This window comes from Nicotiana sylvestris, chromosome 12, assembly GCF_000393655.2.
Source record: "Nicotiana sylvestris chromosome 12, ASM39365v2, whole genome shotgun sequence".
Lineage (NCBI taxonomy): Eukaryota > Viridiplantae > Streptophyta > Magnoliopsida > Solanales > Solanaceae > Nicotiana > Nicotiana sylvestris.
The window spans coordinates 46,848,786-46,868,191 of NC_091068.1; the positions used below are offsets into that span (position 1 = coordinate 46,848,786).

The window sequence follows — 19,406 nt, forward strand, 5'->3', positions numbered from 1 at the left end:
TGAAAATACTTCATCTTTCCGGTCAAAGAGGGGCAGCTGTAGAGATGTGATTTTTGACCCTCCCCAAGATTTTTATATTTTAGCACGTAAATATTTATTTTAGGCTTAATATATCTATTTCAACTGATTTTTACTCTTTTACTTTTATTTTATTACAAGAAAATAAAAATTACAAAAAAAAATAGGTTCATTAATATTTTATAGTCATTTTTTAACCTTGAAAAAAATACCAAAAAATAGTTTTATTTTAATGGTCAGTCTTAATTTAATAATTGTTTAAGTAGGGCTAATTAATACTTTTGATAATATTTTTAAGTTAATTAAGCTAATTTTAAGCATAGCTAGTCATAAAGGCCCAAGTTTCTAGCTCATTCCTTAAGTCCAATACCCAATACCCATTAAGATAATCCTAGGGACCCTTCTAGACTCTTCTTTGGAACAAAAAATAAATAAAAAGAACCTAAGGACCTAGGATCAATTAACACAAAAATGCACATTTAGACCTAGATCTATATAATAGCGGTAACACCTAAATGAGATAAAAAAGAGAACAAAAAATCAGACCTAGAACGCCTAAAGACCAGCGCCGCTACACCCCTTTTTCTTCTTCTCATTTCACCAAACGAGGGAGATCCCCCATTCTTCAACATAAGTTGTCGCACCCTTCCTCCTTAACCCAGAAACCATCAGTCAACGCCTTTCTCTTTCACTCTCATCTCTTCCCTCCTCTAATCATAACCTCACACACTCACAACCCATTCAAAATTCGGACTCTCACTGATTCACTAATTGACTCACCCTCTCTCTCATGTTTTAGGAGTAGTTTGAGGTTAAAAATTCATAAAAATCCAAAGAGAGTAGAAGTCTGAAAATCAAAAACAAAGGGACTAGGAGGCAAGAGAAAAACTAAAAAAAAAAAAAAGGAGTTTCTGCATTCATCTGGTTTTCCATTGCTTGGCTTCGCATTTTCTGGATTTTTAAAGTTCGTGGTGAGCTTGGAGTGCTGTTAGTACTGCTGCTAAGGGAGACGTTTGGTTGCTGGGCTGGGCTCCAATTTGAAGCATCTCGCATTTGTTTGGTTTTCGGTCCAGTTTATTTTTTTGTTCTTGCTTCAAAAACAGGTACCCATATATTCCTAAGTTTGTAGTATTTGGGTAAATGGAATGAAATTCAAATCCAAATTCCTATTAGTTTGAATCTGTGTGTTAGTTTGTCTGGTTGTGATAATAACAGGCCTATGAATGCTAGATTAATTGAATTTAATCACCTTAAAGTTGATTCTGATCTTAAAGGAATAATCTGGACAGTGCATAAATATTTGGGTGAAACTTGTTTTATGAATCATGTTTAGTTGTGCTTTGAAGAAAGGTTAGCACAATTCTATGCATAGTTTTAATTGTGTATGGTTCCTACTGTGTTTCACTTTTAGAACCATTGTATGAATGTTGAGTTCAACCAGTAGTGTGAAGTTAACTCGGTGTGTTTCCGCAATTATAAAAGATTATGGAGCTACTAGTTGTTCTTACAACAAATTAGGTAAAGACTAAGGCTTAAAATTGCTCCATTCACTAAACTATTACTCACTGCCCCAATTTCAATGTTCTATTTGGTTTGTGCATCATATTATGGTGAGAGTTAAAGTTTTGTTACATCTATATGAGAGTGTACAAAGTTCTGCAATGAACATTTTAAAAATAAAAAATAAAAGAAATGGAAAAAGTGGTGCTCAAAGTGAAAGTTGATAATTAAATGTGTAAAATGCTTTTGAAAGTATCTTATGTTTGTTAAATTGGAATCACAATTTTTTTTTGAGCGGAACTTTTCTTATAAATAGGTACCAATTATTTTGGAGTTTTTTTATTATTATTATTTTCCTTTCCTCTAATTTCTCGTTCTTCTTTCTTTTTTTTTATGTTAGTAACTTGCATATTTTGTTTTAAGATTATTTTCTGTTTGTTAACATTTGTAAGGGGATTATGACGGATATGTGATGAACATTTTGGTTTGTTTCTTTAAGATAAAGTTTGGCGTTTGGAATTATAAAAATGCTTTTGGGCCATGCCATGCCAAATAAAGCCCCTAAGCCCATGGCCCTCACAAAATTAGTTAGCTTTCTATAGAAATTTGAGGTGCGCCATATTAGCCAAATATATAATTTATGGCCCTCACGAGCTAAGTTAGAAATACTTTGATTGAACAATTCGAGGCGTGTCGTGCCAAACAAAAATCATAAATGCATGGCCCTCATTTAATTAATATTTTTTATCCTTAGAAATTGAGGTGCGCCATTTAGCGAATTTTCCATGGCCCTCGTAAAGTTGAAAATGCGTAGTTGCTTTAGGCGCGTAATTTAAAATTACCTTCCTAAATTTGGGTGTGCATTTCATGTGACCCAAATCCAAATCTTAACAACATTAAATAAAATATGTCTCGAACTACGGGTGCATTTCAAGTGGCGTGGTCCACAGACGTATTTTAGATGACATTGAAATCTTCCTTAAAATAATTAAAGGAGGTTTAATTAAAAGCGGTTTGAAGTAAAATTCACATAGGTTTAAAAGTGTTTTAAAATCAGATAATCAGGCCAATGATAATAGTTAAGCGACTGTGCTAGAACCACAGAATCCGGGGATGCCTAACACCTTTCCCCGAGTTAGCAGAATTCCTTACCCGGATTTCTGTGTTCGCGAACTAAAAAACAGAGTGAATCTTTCCTCGATTCAGGATTCTAAATCGGTGACTTGGGACACTATGAATCATCCAAGTGGAGACTCTGAAATCTAAATAAAATAAATCTCGTTTTGATTGTCACTTTAAGTTGGAAAAAACTCCCTTGCTCCCTTACGAGGTAGTGAAAAAGGAGGTGTGACAGTATTGATGCAGGAGGGTAGAGTTATTTCTTATGCTTCTCATCTGTTGAATCCCCATGAGAAGAACTACCCCGTTCATAATTTGGAGTTGGCTGCCATAGTTCACGCGTTAAAAATTTGGAGGCATTACTTGTATGGTGTGTCTTGTGAGGTATTTACTGATCATCGTAGCCTCTAGCACCTGTTCAAACAGAAGGATCTCAATTTGAGGCAGCAGAAGTGGTTGGAGTTGCTTAAGGATTATGATATCACTATATTGTACCATCCGGGAAAGGCCAATATAGTGGCCGATGCTTTGAGCCGAAAGGCGGTGAGTATGGCGAGTTTGGCATATATTTCAGTTAGGGAGAGACCTCCTGTAGTTGATGTTCAGGCCTTGGCCAATCGGTTCGTGACGTTAGACATTTCGGAGCCTAGTCGGGTATTGGCTTGTGTGGTTTCTTGGTCTTCCTTATATGATCGCATCAGAGAGCGCCAGTATGATGATCCGCATTTGCTTGCCCTTAAGGACAGAGTTCAGCATGATGATGGCAGAGATGTGACCATTGGTGATGATGGGGTGTTGAGGATGCAGGGCTAGATTTGTGTGCCCAATGTGGATGGGCTTTGGGAGTTGATTCTGGAGGAGGCCCATAGCTCGCGGTATTCCATTCATCTGGGTGTCGCGAAGATGTATCAGGATCTGAGACAGCATTATTGGTGGAGAAGAATGAAGAAAGACATTGTGGGATTTGTAGCTCGGTATCTCAATTGTCAGCAGGTGAAATATGAGCATCAATGATCGGGTGGCTTGCTTCAGTAGATGGATATTCCAGAGTGGAAGTGGGAGAGGATCACTATGGACTTTGTTGTTGGACTTCCACGAACTTTGAGAAAGTTCGATTCTATTTGGGTGATTGTGAATCGGCTGACCAAGTCCGTCCACTTCATTCCTGTGTGTACTACCTATTCTTCCTAGCGGTTGGTAGAGATCTATATCCGAGAGATTGTTCGATTGCATGGTGTCCCAGTTTCCATCATTTCAGATAGGGGCACTCAGTTTACCTCGCAGTTTTGGAGGTCTGTGCAGCGAGAGTTGGGTACCCAGGTTGAGTTGAGCATAACTTTTCATCCTCAGACGGACGGGCAGTCCGAGTGTACTATTCATATATTGGAGGACATGTTGTGTGATTGTGTCATTGATTTCGGAGGGTCATGGGATAGTTCTACCGCTTGCAGAGTTTGCTTATAACAACAGCTACCAGTTGAGTATCTAGATGGATCCATATGAGGCTTTGTATGGGAGGCGGTGTAGATCTCCAGTTGGTTAGTTTGAGCCCAGTGAGGCTAGGCTATTGGGGGCTGATTTGGTGCAGAATGCCTTAGAAAATGTGGAGGTGATCAGGAGAGGCTTCGTACAGCGCAGTCGAGGCAAAAGAGTTATGCTAATAGGAAGGTTCGAGATGTGTCCTACATGGTTGGTGAGAAGGTTCTGTTGAAGGTTTCGCCCATAAAGAGTATTATGAGATTTGGGAAGAAAGGGAAATTGAGTCTGTGATTCATTGGACCTTTTGAGGTGCTTCGGAGGATTGGGGAGGTGGCTTATACGCTTGCTTTGCCACCCATCTTGTCGAGTGTGCACCCGGTATTTCATGTTTCTATGCTCCGTAAGTATATTGGGGATCCATCTCATGTTCTGGTTTCAGCACGGTTCAGTTAGATGATGACTTGACTTATGGTGTGGAGCCAATAGCTATTTTGGGTCGTCAGGTTCTAAAGTTGAGGTCAAAAGATATAGCTTCAGTGAAAGTGCAGTGGAGAGGTCGGCCCGTGGAGGAGGCTACTTGGGAGACCGAGCGGGAGATGCGGAGCAGATATCCTCACCTGTTTGAGGCTTCAGGTATGTTTCTTGACTCGTTCGAGGACGAACGTTTGTTTAAGTTGGGGAGGATGTGATGACCCGGCCAGTCATCTCATGAGTTACCGCTCTGTTTTCCCCATTTCTGCTTCTTTATGCTTTGTTTATCCGTGTTATGTGATATCGGGTTGGTCGAATCGAATCCGGAAGGAATTTAGTAAGGTTTGAGACACTTAATCTATTTTGAGGGAGCTTAAGTTGGAAAAGTCAACTGAATATTGACTTATGTGTTAGAGAGATCGGATGTGAGTTCCGATGATTCAGTTAGCTTCGAGAGGTGATTTGGGTTTTGGAGATCTGGAGTAGATTTAGGCTTGAATTGACAAAGTTGAGATTTTGGCAATTTCCGGTTGGTAGGCGAGATTTTGATATAAGAGTCAGAATGGAATTTCGAGAGTTGCAGTAGTTTCGTGGTGTCATTTGGGATGTGTGTGCAAAATTTCAGTTCATTCAGACGTGGTTTGGTTGGGTTTTTTATCAAAAGCAGAATTCGGAAGATTTTGGAAAGTTTGGCTTGAATTCGATGTGTTTTGGGTGATTTGATGTTGTTTGAGGTGTTTTGATGATTGGAACAAGTTTGAATAAGGTATGAGGATATGTTTGTGCTTTTGGTTGAGGTCCTGGGGGCCTCGAGAAGATTTCGGATGGTTGACGGGAAGTTTGTATTGTTATTGCATCTACTAAATTGCTGCTTCTGGTATTTTCGCACCTGCGGATTGGGAACCGCAGGTGCGGCACTGCACGTGCGGGAGATCCATCACAGAAGCGAAAAAGGGTCAGGTGAGCAGAGACGGCAGAAGCGGTAAGGTGACCGCATCTGCGATGTCACAGATGCGGAAGTGTGGTCGCAGATGCGATTTAGGCTGGATAAGTGATTTCCGCAGAAGCGCAGGATTTAACCGCAAATGCAGTATCGCGAAAGCGGGTATTGTGTTGCAGATGCGAAAAAGGTCTTGGCAGAACATATAAGTTATTTCATTTCGCGAATTTGAGCTATTGCACCATTTTTTACTTCGGCTTGAGAGCTTTTTGGGCGATTTGAAAGAGGGATTTCAAGGGAACTTCATTGAGGTAAGGAATTTGGACCTAAAACTCGTTCCTATTCTATTATTACATGGATTAGAGCTAGAAATAATTAAAATTAAGGGTGAAAATTGGGGAAACTAGGGCTTGGAAACTTAGACCTTTAATCAGGGATGTGAAGGACCATTTGGGGTCGGATTTGAGAACTTTTGATATGTATGAACTCGTGGGGAGATAAGGACTCTATCGATGTAAAAATTATTGAATTCCGAGACGTGGGCCCGAGGGTCGGGTTTTGGTAATTTCGGGATTTGTGCAGTTTATTGATTGTTTCCGCTTGGACTTCGTTCCCTTAGCATATTTTGACGTCCTCGTTCTGATTTTGGATAGATTCGACGCGACTGGAGGCCAATTCGAGGGGCAAAGGCATCGCGAGCTAGAGCTTTGACTGGTTCGAGGTGAGTAATGATTGTAAATGATGTTCTAAGGGTTTGAAACCCCGGATTTCACATCGTAGTGCTATATTAAGGTAAGGCACACACTTGATGACGAGCGTGGGGTCGTGAACTATTAGGGATTTGACTTGGTCCATCCCAACTGATTATTTTACCGCGTATTTGACTGAAATCTACTTGTTTTCATCATTATTTGGGCTGAATGTCATATTTGGGCCTGGTGCCAATTATTTGAACCCTTTGGGATTTTTTACTGGTATTTCCTCACTGTTTTGACTTTATACTTGAATTCAGTCATGTTATATTTCATTGTTTTCTTATTCAGCCATGTTTACTCTATTTTAAACACTTACATGCTCTTTTAAACGATATTTTTGGGCTAAGAAACATGTTTTACTACTGCCCCAGTGGCTTGTGAGGATTTTTGACTGAGTAAGGCTGAGGGCTTATGTTGTGAGGAAACATTTGATACTGATTATGAGGCCAAGGGCCTGAGATATGTACGCCACACGGTGGCTTAATTGATATGAGGTCGAGGGCCTAGTGATGATGCCACGAGGTGGCTTGATATTGTGCTTGGGCCGTAAGGGGCCCCTCCAGGAGTCTGTACACCCCCAGTGAGCCCGGGTACCCATTATGATGTGATATTGAGTCCGAGGGGCTGGTACTGTTCTATGTGATTGCCCGAGGGGTTGGTACTGTTCTAAGATGTTGCCCGAGGAGCGGATTTGTTGATATTGTGCCCGAGGTACGAGCCTTTATGTGTTTATTTTTGATATTTGATTGTCAATTACCTGCTTAATTATTGAAAAAGGCTTTTCATGAAACTATATTTGAGTTAAAGGATTTTACTTGCCTTTCACTAATTTACTGATTCTAAATGGTTTTACTGCTTCTTTATAGAATGCTTTGTGTCTTACATGATTTCTTACTTTCAGTCTTTATTTACATTTGTTACTCAACTGAGTTGGAGTACTCACTTTACTCCCTGCACCCTGTGTGCAGATTCAGGCGTAGCTGGTTCTGCTCCCGAGTGCTGATCCCTCCAGCTTCAGGCAGATATTCGGAGTTCACGAGGTAGCTGTTGGCGTCCGCAGTCCTGTGTCTCTACTCTTTTATCACTTCTATCTCTTTTCAGACAGCTGTACTAGTTTATTGACTTAGCGGATTTGTATAATGACTTATAGATGCTCATGACCAGTGGCACCCCGGTTAGGATTGTGTATGGGTGTTTTTCCGCGTATTTATGTTATCATGGTTATTTCGGATTTATTTTATCACATTTAGACCGTTTCTTAATTGCTTAACTGTTAATAATTGAAAAATGGGAAGTGTCGGCTGGCCTTGTCTTCACGAGAGGTGTCATCACGACCGAGTCCGGGTTAGGGTTGTGACAGTATTCTCGTTTTAGCTCCTCAATTTGGCCTAGAAAATCTTTTTCAGCTTCACATAGCTCATCACTAAATTGTTGGGTGTTACATGCATCAACCTTTGCACTCAATTAAGCCTTCAAGTCGCGAATAGAATTGCCAAATTGGTCGATCTCTTGTCCCAGTTAAGCTCTTCCTTCTATAAAGTGTTGCATCCCATTTGTAATTTTCTCACAGAAACCTCCATATTCCTCTAATAATTTCCCGTGCATATCATGAGTGTGAACATCGTGTTCCTCATTATCCAATTCCTTACTCCTGTCAAACTCACAGGAGTTATTAGAATCAACATAAGAAGGGATTGGAGTAGGATAACAATACTTGGGACAATTATTCCAATTACCACCATATATAGTACAGGATTGAGATGGTGCACACAACTCGGTTCTGGAAATATTTTTACAATATTGCCACAAGTGGTGTCCTTTACAATATGGACAAGGATCACAAAAATAAGAATACTTACTATTCCACCACTTTTCGTATAAAGATGTCATGTAAAAAAATATATAATACTAACTACACTAAACTAAATCTAAAAACTTAAATAGATGAAAAGTAAAAATCTAATCTAGTAAAATAGTTAATTTCTAAGTCATCGGCAACGGTGCCAAAAACTTGTTGCTCCCAAACGTACACACAAGTATTTATGGTCGACAAGTAATATAATATTGTAAGTCCAGATATCGTACCCACAGGGACTTGTGATTAACTATCAACTAAATTAAACTCAAACAATTAATCTATTCAAGCGAATCCTAAAGTATGAATAATTCACTTGAACTAATCTACCGTAATAACCTATGAGATTAAAGAAAACAACGACAAACTTAAAGACCAATTCAATGGGAGAGAATATTCTAGAGCTATGGGTTAGCTAACAATCCCGTTGAGTTTTCTACCTAAATTGTCTAATTAATTTATCTAGTTAATTGGTTGACATGGTTAATATTGCTCGTAGCCTTCTCCCGAAGTACAACTCGCCTATTCAAGCTAACCTAACGCCTATATTCCTATGGAATTAGGGTTAACAAGAACACATTAATAATTCCCTATAATAACCAAGCAAGACGATTAGGTATATCCCTATCCTAACCGCAAATCAGTTCCCAATGCTCGAGTTCAAGATCTTGCTCTATTCAATCTTATTTGCAATCTAAATTCCTTCTCCCGAGTTCAATCCTAGATTCGTAGATAGTATTCAATTGGTGATCAACCAATCAAATAATTATGCGGAAGATTGAATAAATAAACCAATATGATAAAATAATAAGAACAATTCAACCTTTCAAACTACAACGTTCATGTAGCACCCACAACTCTAGAACTAATAAACTTTAGGATTACAAGAAAAACTAGTTAGAGGCATCCTCCAAGCGTGATGTGTGTTCCTCCACGTGAATTCTCCTTCAAGGTATGTTAGATATCTTCCAAATTAGGTTTAGGGCCCCTTTTATACGAGTTGTGGGGGGTCTTGGGCCAAAATAACCTTGTCCCGAGCGAAGTTGGAGAAGCTTCCCGTCACTAGCATCCAGCCTAGTGCCCCACACTGGCCCTGGCACTAGGTTATTGAGCATTCTACTTGGAGCGCCACAAGTGGTATGGGGCGCTGCCTATGGCGCTGAAAATTCAACTTTTTCTATTTTTATTCGTTTTGGCTCTAATCTCGCACCTTTCTCCCCTAGTTGCTTCCGAATAATTTCTACATATAAAAATTCCACAAATAAGCATAAATCAATACATTTCACATCCGAAATCTATGAAACACGAGTAAAATGTGAGGCAATATACATATAAATATATATACTTTATGCTAAATATCACTTTCCTAACAAGCAATTAGTTTTATTTCTTTCGCATACATTGTTATTTATTGGCTTGCCTAGCAAGCAGTGTTAGGCAACATCACGACCTCGCGTTTGGTATTTTGGATCGTTAAAAGTTGGTATTAGAGTCGTAAGTTACATAGGTCACACGAGTCATCAGCAAGCTCAGTAGAGTCTTGAGGATCGTTACGGAGACGTTTGTACTTATCCTCTAGGGTGAGAAGGCTTTAGGAAACTTCGGTTTTTTCTTTCTCTATGGTGCAACTTTGTTCTATCATGAAGATTGAATCTTTCTTCTTTTATTTTTTCACAAATAGCAAGAACACGTACCTTGTTTGTAGCTGACCAGGAGCTGGAACCCCAGATTACAGCCACTACCAGGGGTAGGGTCTAGGGCCATGGCAGAGGTAGAGGTAAGGCAAAGCTCAGTCTAGAGCATGCACAGGGGCACCCGTAGTCGAGCCTCTTATAGCGCAAGATGATGAGATCCCAGTTTATACTGAGCCAATAGGACCAGCTTAGGTCTTAGAGGAGTACATTATTATGCCAGTGTTTCAGGATGCCATAGTCCGCATGCTTGGCTTCATGGAGAGTGTGGTTCAGTCTGATGTCTTTCTTGTGGCACCGGCCATTTCTTAGGCAAAGGGAGGAGTTCAGACTCTCGCTATTCACACCCAAGATTAGATGGCCCATAGGTATCAGAACCGTAGAGTTCTACCAGTTGGGTTGGTTTGACTTATTGTTGTTACACAATCAGGGCACAAGCCCGCTATGTCATCGTATGAGCTCAAGAGGTTGGACAAGTTCACCAAGTTCTTTCCCCATCACTTTAATGGTGCACCTTCAGAGGATCCTCGGGACTTCTTGGACCATTGCAATGAGATTTTGTGCAACTTATGACTAGTGGAGTCTAATAGAGTTGATTTCACAGTCTTTTATATGCATGGTTCCACCAAGAGGTGGTGGCAGGTTTATGAGCTGGGCAGACGAGCGGGATCACCTCCTCTCACATGGGCTCATTTTTCTCAGCTATTTCTTGGAGAAGTATATTCCCTTCATTGTGATGACCCAAAAGGTCATCTCATATTTTAGAACCCAATCCAGGGTTCCGAGGCCTTCAAGACCTCATTTTCTTTCTCCTCGATTTACGTGCGCAGTCCGGGAGCGCTTTCAGAAAGACCTTATGTGAAAATTTGAGAAAAAATCCAATTTTACCTTTAAATTTGAATTTAAGTTGACTTCGGTCAATATTTTGGGTAAATGGATCCGGACCCGTAATTTGACCGTCCTGGAGGGTCCGTAGAAAAATATGGGACTTGGGTGTATGCCTGAAATTGAATTTCGAGGTCCCTAACCCGAGAAATGAATTTTTGAAGAAAATTGTTTAATTCAAAAATATAAGAAGTTTGGAAATTGAATAATGTTTGAATATGATGGTATCGGGCCCGTATTTTGGTTTCAGAGCCTGGTACATGTTTAATGTGGTATTTAGGATGTGTCTGTAAAATTTGATATGAAACAAAATTCATATGACGTGATTCGGACCCTCGGTCGTGAAAATGGAAACTTTAAGAGTTCATGAGATTTTCCTTGATTTTGATGCTAAACTCGTAGTTCTACGTACTATTTTGGCGATTTGATCGCACGAGTAAGTCTGTATGATATTTTTAGACTTGTGTGCATGTTTGGTTTGGAGTCCCCGAGGGCTCAGGTGAGTTTCGGATAGGTTTCGGGATGTTTTTGACTTAGAGATTTCTTTTGTTTTGCTGTTGCAGGAGCACAAATGTTTCCTTCTTCGCGTTCGCGAAGGAAATCTTGCGAACGCAAAGAGTAAAATTTGTCTGAAGGAAATTCCTTCTATGCAAACACGAGGCATAGGTCGCGAACGCGGAGCGTTGGGGGTGTTACCCTTCGCGAACGAGACCTAGCTATCGCCAACGTGAAAGCCATTTTGGCAGAGACCTGGGGGAGGGATGGAATTCTCATCGCGAACGCGACACTTGGATCGCGAACGCGGAGATTGAGGGGGGAATGTTCGCGATTGGTATGTCGCAAACACGAAGGCCTTAGGTCGTTGTGCATCGCGATCGCGACAAGCCTCTTGCGAATGCGGTAAAGACCTGTCTAGTGATTTTAAAACAGAACCTAGGTCCGGATTTCTTCAAAATTTCATATCTCCTTCCATAGAATCCGACCTTGGGCGATTTCTGAAGAGAAATTTCAACATCAAATCCTAGGTTTGTGTTCTTAAACTCATTTCTTCCATTTTTCCATCAACATCCATTAGATTTCTAGGCCTAAATCTTGTTCTTTCATGGTAAAATTAGGGATTTTGGGAAAATTAGGGATTTTGCAAATTTGGGAATTTAGACCTCGATTTCAAGTAGGATTCCGGAACTAATTATATATTCAGGCTCGTGGGTGAATGGGTAATCGGATTTTGGTCCGAACCTCTGTTTTAACCATGCGGGCCCGAGTCGATTTTTGACTTTTTGGGGAAATGATAGAAAATCTATAATTAAGCATTGGAGTTGAATTCTTTAGAATTTATTGATGTTGTTAAGTTAATTATGGCTATATACAAGTGAATTGGAAGTGGAATCTAAAGGAAAAGCGGTATTTGAGGCTTGAGTTGGTCGTGGAACCCAAGGTAAGTGTTTGGTCTAACCTTAGCTTGAGAGAATAGGTGTTATATCTTATATGCTACGTGTTAGTGTTGTGTACAACATATAGGTGTGGTGACGAGTAGCTATACATTGGTGTCAAGCATGCCTGTGATTCTTACACTGTGACTGTCGCGATTCTCGTTATGTACTATTTATGCTTAAATTGATAATTATTCATGTTGGACAAGACTTATGGTATTTTCTTGGTGTTTGACCATTGTTGGGTATTGACCCAAGTTGGGATTTATTTTTGTGAAGTTAACTGTTAAAACGAGATTGGTTATAGCTGATTTCCTTGTCGGGATGTAATTGTTTCTATTGTTGATTCCCTTGCCGGGATGTATTTGTTTCTATTGTTGACTCCCTTACCGGGATGTTATTGTTTGTACTGTTTGGGTGAGTAAAGAGTGATAAAGCATGAAGGGTGATTCCATTCACATTCATACTTATGCATATGGTGAGGAAAGAGTGATAAAGTACGGAGGGTGATGCCGTGCACATTTTCATTATATTGATGCATATAGTGAGGAAGAGAGATAAAGCATGAAGGTTTATGTCGTGCATATTCCTGTTATTCTCATGGTGAGGAAGAGTGATAAAGCACGAAGGGTGATGCCGTGCACATTTTTATTATTGATTGCATGGTGAGGATTGAGAGCAAAAGCACGAAGGGTGATACCGTGCATTTGTTTTCTGTTATTGTGATTATTTGTTGTTATCGGTTCAGGTGCCTTAATTGTTTAGTTTTCGTTATTTCTGTGTTTCCTTATTCTGGTATCCCCTATAGCATGTTTCCCCTTCCCCTAAATTTCTGTTAGCTTATATTATTGTTATTCTGTTAGATATTATTTAACTACACAGGTTTATGACGTTGGTCGTGCCCTAGCCTCATCACTACTTCGCCTAGGTTAGGCTCGGCACATACCAGTACATGGGATTGGTTGTACTGATGCTACACTCTGCACTTTTGTGCAGATCCTGATACTGGACCATACAGACCGTAGTTCAAGGTTGTTGCCTTCAGTCCAGAGAAGACCCAAGGTAGTCCGCAGCCTTGGCATCTCCTTCTATCCTACTTCTTTTTTATTTTATCTATTTCTAAGACAGATTTGTATTTTCTTGTTTAGACCACTATTTTTAGTATTCTAGACAGTCCGTGAAATTGTGACACCAGTCATGGGTGAAGTTTTATTATGGATTTCATATTTGTATTAAGTTAAACTGTTGAATTCTGTTCTTCTGTAATTTGATTTCAGCTGATTTTCTTATATCATCTGGAAAATTGTTAAAGATAAAGGAAAAAGGTAAAATAATCAGTAATGTTGGCTTTCCTAGCGGGTTCAATGTTAGGCTCCATCACGGTCCCGACAGTGGAAAATTCGGGTCATGATATTCACTCAAGTATAGGAGTTGCGCAGCCAGTTCCATCGCCTTCAATAGGGTAGCATGATTGCTACTCAGTATGAGACTAGATTTGTTGATTTGTTACGAAATGCAGCTATCTTGATCCCTACTGAGAGGGAGAAGGTGCGAAGGTTCATAGAGGGCCTTACATGTGGCATCAAACTTTAGATGTACAGAGAGGCCATGACTGAGATTTCTTTTACCCGGATAGTAGAGATTGCAAAGAGGATTGAGCGCATCAGAGGCCAGGCGAGAGAGACAGCCTCTGACAAGAGGCCCCATCATTTTGGATGATTCAGTGGTGGCTCATCTAGAGATAAGGGTTCCTTTGGTAGAGGCCATCCTATCAGGCCGGTACAGTTAGCTCCATGGGTCATACATGGTACTTCCGGTAGCTACAATGTTTATGGACCTCTTTCTAAGCAGGTATCATACAGTGCACCTCCATCTCCCATTAGTGCACCTCCGATACAAAGTTACCATTATAGTTATTCAGGTTGATAGGGACAAATCCAGGTCAACAACCATGTCGGTAGAGAGTTTGCTATGTCTGCGGGGATCTAAGGCACGTCGCGAGATTTTTCAATAGGTTGAAGATAAGTATGCCACAACAGGGTAATCGTGCCATGACTCCGGCATCGGTTGCTCTGCCACCTGCTCAGCCAACTAGAGGCGGGAGTCAGGTAGTTATATATGGAGGCCAGCCAGCTAGAGGTGGAGGTTAGTGAGTGAGAGGTCGTCCTAAAGGTGGAGTACAAGTTGGTGGGACTCAACTCCGTTGTTATGCATTTCCGGTAGGATGGAAGCGGAATTGTCTGATGCAGTTATTACAGGTATTATCTCAGTATGTCATAGAGATGCTTCTGTATTGTTTGATCTGGGTTCTACATATTTTTTTGTGTCTTCATATTTTGCTTGGCATTTGAGTATGCATCATAATTCTCTTGATATTTTTGTTTCGATGTCTACACTGGTTGGAGATTCTATAGTAGTTGTTCGGGTCTACTGGTCTTGTATTTTTACTATTAATGACTTTGATACTATAATGGATCTTTTGTTGTTGAATATGGTAAATTTTTATGTCATTCTTGGTATGAATTGGTTGCCTCTATATCACGCTATCTTGGATTGTCATGCTAAGACTGTGACGTTGGCTATAGCAGGGTTGCCTGGGTTAGAGTGGAAAGGGATCCTCAGTCACATCACTAGCAGGGTGGTTTCCTATTTGAAGACACGCATATGGTCGAGAAGGAGCATCTAGCGTATTTGATTTATATTCGGAATTCTAGTGCGAAAGTTCCTCCTATAGATTCGGTAGCAATGGTGAGGGAGTTTCTAAAGGTGTTTTCTACAGATTTGTCGGCTATGCCATCTGATAGAAATATATATTGACTTTTACATTGATTTTGTTCCGGACACTTAACCTATTTTATTCCGCCGTACCAACCCAGCAGAGTCGAAGGAGTTCCACACAAATTATCATGAATGAATGATGCCCTCTGCATAGATATTTATTATGTACCACCAATCAGTGGCAGAGTCACATTGTCTTGTAACAATCAGCTCTAATCAATGTTAGTTCGTTAAGCATGGCATTATTTTTTTCAAAAGCTCACGCCATTTAAGAGTATCTTTCACACTTTATATGTTATTTTATTTTTTTCTTTCAACTGAGACTTTGTTCTTAACCAACAAAAAATAATTGAAACAATAAATTTGTTTGGATGATTCTCAAGTAATAATGGTGATGCCACGTGTTGCTAGAGCTGAGTATATTGAAAAAAGTCTATTTAAAGTGGGGTCGTAAGATATGTTGAAAACGTAGGGTTAAGCAATGGCCTTTCAAGGGTCTTTGTTGCTAGGCCTCTTTCTATTATTAACCAACGTCTTGGTTTTAATAGAAGTCTCATTAGCTGCAAATGTGCCAAGCCATGAAATTACACTTCCATTCAACCGCACCATTTTCCCATCTGAATTCATATTTGGGGCTTCCTCTTCCACCTATCAGATAGGATTTTGGACTTGGATTTTTGGTTTATTCTTAGTAATATTTGAGTACATTATGTAGAAACCAACTGTTGGAAAATGTTGCTAATGACAGTATGAAGGAGCTTGGAATGAAGATGGTAAAGGCCCCAGTATATGTGATACCTTTACCCACACGCAATATCCTGGTCTCTTTCTTTCCTTCAGTCTCTCCTTTCCTTTTATTTTTCCGGTGCCATTTACAATATAATCATCTCTTGTTCCTCGTCTTTTATCCCACGAGCAGCTAGTACATGTAGTTAGAAAGAATCCAACTAACTAAACTGGGCTAAAGTGAATTAATATGCTTGGAAACTTTTGTTGTGCTAAGAAAATTTTTTCCTGCAAAAGGAGACTCCATGCAACGATCAAGTTCAGTTTTTGTCGAACACAATTTCTTCCGTGACTGAACAAACAAATCAAACTGGATAAGGAACCACTTTAGTCATAATTTTGCATAGTGCAAATTGGTTTGGTTTTTTCAAAAACCAAACCAAACCAACATCTGTTATTTCGAGTTTTTTTGTTATATAAATATTAATTTTACTTTGTTAAAGTTATAAATAAAGTGTTGATAAGTGACTATATATTTTGTAAAAATAAAAAAAACTAACAAACATATGAATTTAAATATTCTTATGGGATCTTTTCAGTAACACATAATAATTATTTTCTTGGTCTTCGAAAAATAATTTTTCGCTGATATACGTTTTCGAGGTCAATAAAATTTAATAATTCAACATAAAAATTAATATAAACCCTAAAAGATGATATGTTCAATAAATTTTAAAATTATCGAAAAACCACTTCAAATTGAAAAAAGATAAAAGAGTTTAATAGATTTTGATATATGAATATGGAACAACAAAAAGATCGAATCATTTAATAACATTGATAAGAAAATGATGATACAAACCCACTATTTGAAGGTAAAAAAATAAATAGATACACTTTATAGTTCTATTATATATATATATTTTACGAGAGAATCACAAATATTTTTAGATTTCTTTTGAAGAAAATTCTATATAAATTCTTCAATGTATATATAAAATTGTACATTCGAATTTTTTTACTTAATATCAAACCAATCAAACCAAACTTAATTAAATTTTAAATTGGTTTGATTTGACTTTTTTAACTTGCGCAATTTTTCGATTCGATTTAAACACACCTAAACTTCCTCTTGCCCATCGATTACCCATATATGTAAATGGACGTCCTTTTTTGCAATCAATTAATCAACAGTCACCGAAGTCCCATCTCGGCCTTACAGAAATGAAAATAAATTTATGTCAGATTTTTTCCATTTCTACAGTAAATAAGCCAGCTAGATTTTTTCCATTTATACAGTAAATAAGGCAGCTATTGGGGCATACTTGTCTTGCACAAAGACACAGCATGGGAGGCCCCATACATAGACTGATCACTGGCAACACTAGCAAAGTAGAGTGTCATGCTCAATTGTGTCCTAAGTAGTATGTTTCAGTCTAGCCCACTCGGACGTACTACAAGGGGCCGTTTCGTTGGAATACAATTTATATCGGTATAAGTTATATTGATATAAATTATGTCGGTATAAGTAATATTGGGATAAGTTATGCTGGTATTAGTTATGTTGGGATTATTGTTTATTCATTGTTTGATATGTTGTATTAAGAATGACAATTGCATAATTTCTAAGAAGAAGGTATAAGTTATACCGGTGCTAATTACCCCACATTCTATAAGGTATAAGTTATCCCAGTATTAAAATTAACACCGGGATAACTTATACATGGTTTGCTAACCAAACAGAATATTAAAATGGTATTAAATTTTTGTACCACTCTTATACCTTATACCAAACGACCCCTAAATATTTTTAATTGGAAGGACACAATTGAGATCTGTATTTCAATTACTCAATCTTCTTCATATCTTGCTAGCGTCTCTACCATCTTTTATACATTGTAAATGTGTGACTGTTCAGTGTGCACGGTAAGCATAAACACTAATTTATACCAGGATCTTGAACATGATGATCTTACACAAAAATCGTTACAAAAAATATACCTGAAGCGAAATTCATTATCGTGAAGCGTTAATCAGTAAATTGGTTTCTCGCCCCTTACCCTAACTTAACGTTACCGTCGTCTTTAGTGAGGGAAGAAAGAAATAAAATACGGTAACCCTAGTGGATTGGGAGAGGACCAATTTATAGAGGTTTTCACTTAATCTGGTACGTCCATCAAGTAACCAATCGGACGGATGAGAATTGATAATTAATTAAATATTAATTATGGGAATTAAACCTATTGAGCCACATACACGTAAGAAAATAACTTACATTCTCCCACTTGGCCTAATAATCACATAATATTAATATTTAATATAGGAACATTAGTTGTGCATAAACAAATCTCTTCTATAATGTCCATCATAAATACCATAATACGATAAACTACTAAATGTGAGTTGTGGCGGTTATATATAATTTGTCTACATACTCCCTTCCATATACTACAACATTAGCAACTAATCGTACCAGGTCCATAAGCTATAAAATATTATGGTTCACAATAATGTCTCATTGAGACTTATCCTGTAATATCTCAAAACAATAATGTGCACACCATTATGAGAAACAGGAAACCATTAATGTATATCAGAAATACATAAATGAACTCAGAGTGTCAAAACACCATAAATACACCTATCATAAATACTGCCAAGACCCATTCTATGTACATGTTCTTTAAATATCCTTGATTGTAAACCTTTCGTTAAGATATCTGCAATCATGAGATCAGTTCTAATATGCTCAAGTGACACTCTTTGTTTCTGAACTTCCTCATTGACAGTAAAGTACTTTAATTCGATATATTTGGCACCTTTGGAAAACTTATCATTCTTGGAGAAGAATACTGCTGCAGAATTATCATAGTAAATTTTCAGCGGCTTAGTAATGGTGTCAACAACCCCAAGTCCTGAAATAAAGTTTTGCAGTCATAATGCATGAATTGTGGCTTCAAAACATGCCACAAATTCTTCTTCCATCGTGGATGTAGCAATGACAGACTGTTTGGCACTTTTTCACGATATTGCTCCTTCAGCTAATTGGAACAAATAACCAAATGTGGATTTTCTAGTATTAATACATCCAGCAAAATCTGAATCTGAGTATCCAACAACTTCCAAATGCTTGGATCTCCTATACGTGAGCATGTAATCCTCCGTTCCTTTCAGGTACCTTAAAACTTTCTTTGCAGCTTTCCAGTAATCAATTCTCGGGTTACTCTGATATTTTCCTAGCATTCCGACAACAAAACTAATATCCGGTCTTGTGCAGGTCTAAGCATACATCAGACTACCAACAATTGAAGAGTAAGGAATTGATTTAATTTTCTTTCGTTCTACATCATTCTTAGGGCATTGCATGAGACTAAATTTGTCCCCTTTTTGAATTAGAACAATTCGTGGTGAACTATTATTCATATTAAATATCTCTAGAATTATTTCGATATAGCCTTTCTGAGATAATCCCAATAATTCTTGTGATATATCACAGAATATTTCTATTCTTATTATATAGGATGCCTCATCCATATCTTTCATTTCAAAATTCTTAGAGAGAAAATCTTTAATCTCACGCAATATGCCTAAATCATTAGCGGCAAGTAGATTATCATCAACATATATGACTAAAAATATAAACTTGCTCCCACTGATCTTTTGGTATATACACCGATCAACGGTATTTTTCACAAAATCTAAAAGATGTTATGGTATCATTAAACTTTATATACCATTGTCGTACGGCTTGTTTAA

At 38.4% G+C, this 19,406-nt stretch overlaps 1 long non-coding RNA gene across 2 annotated transcripts; it reads left to right on the forward strand.

The window, feature by feature from the left end:
- The first annotated feature begins 339 nt into the window (after positions 1 to 339).
- Positions 340 to 7,528, forward strand: LOC138884297 (uncharacterized). 2 transcript variants are annotated; one of them, XR_011404468.1, is made up of 3 exons: positions 340 to 1,121; positions 6,181 to 6,993; positions 7,251 to 7,528. It is a non-coding gene; the product is annotated as an uncharacterized lncRNA (long non-coding RNA). The 2 variants fall into 2 exon arrangements; XR_011404467.1 differs by having other exon boundaries at positions 360 to 1,121; positions 6,654 to 6,993.
- Positions 7,529 to 19,406: the final 11,878 nt, after the last annotated feature.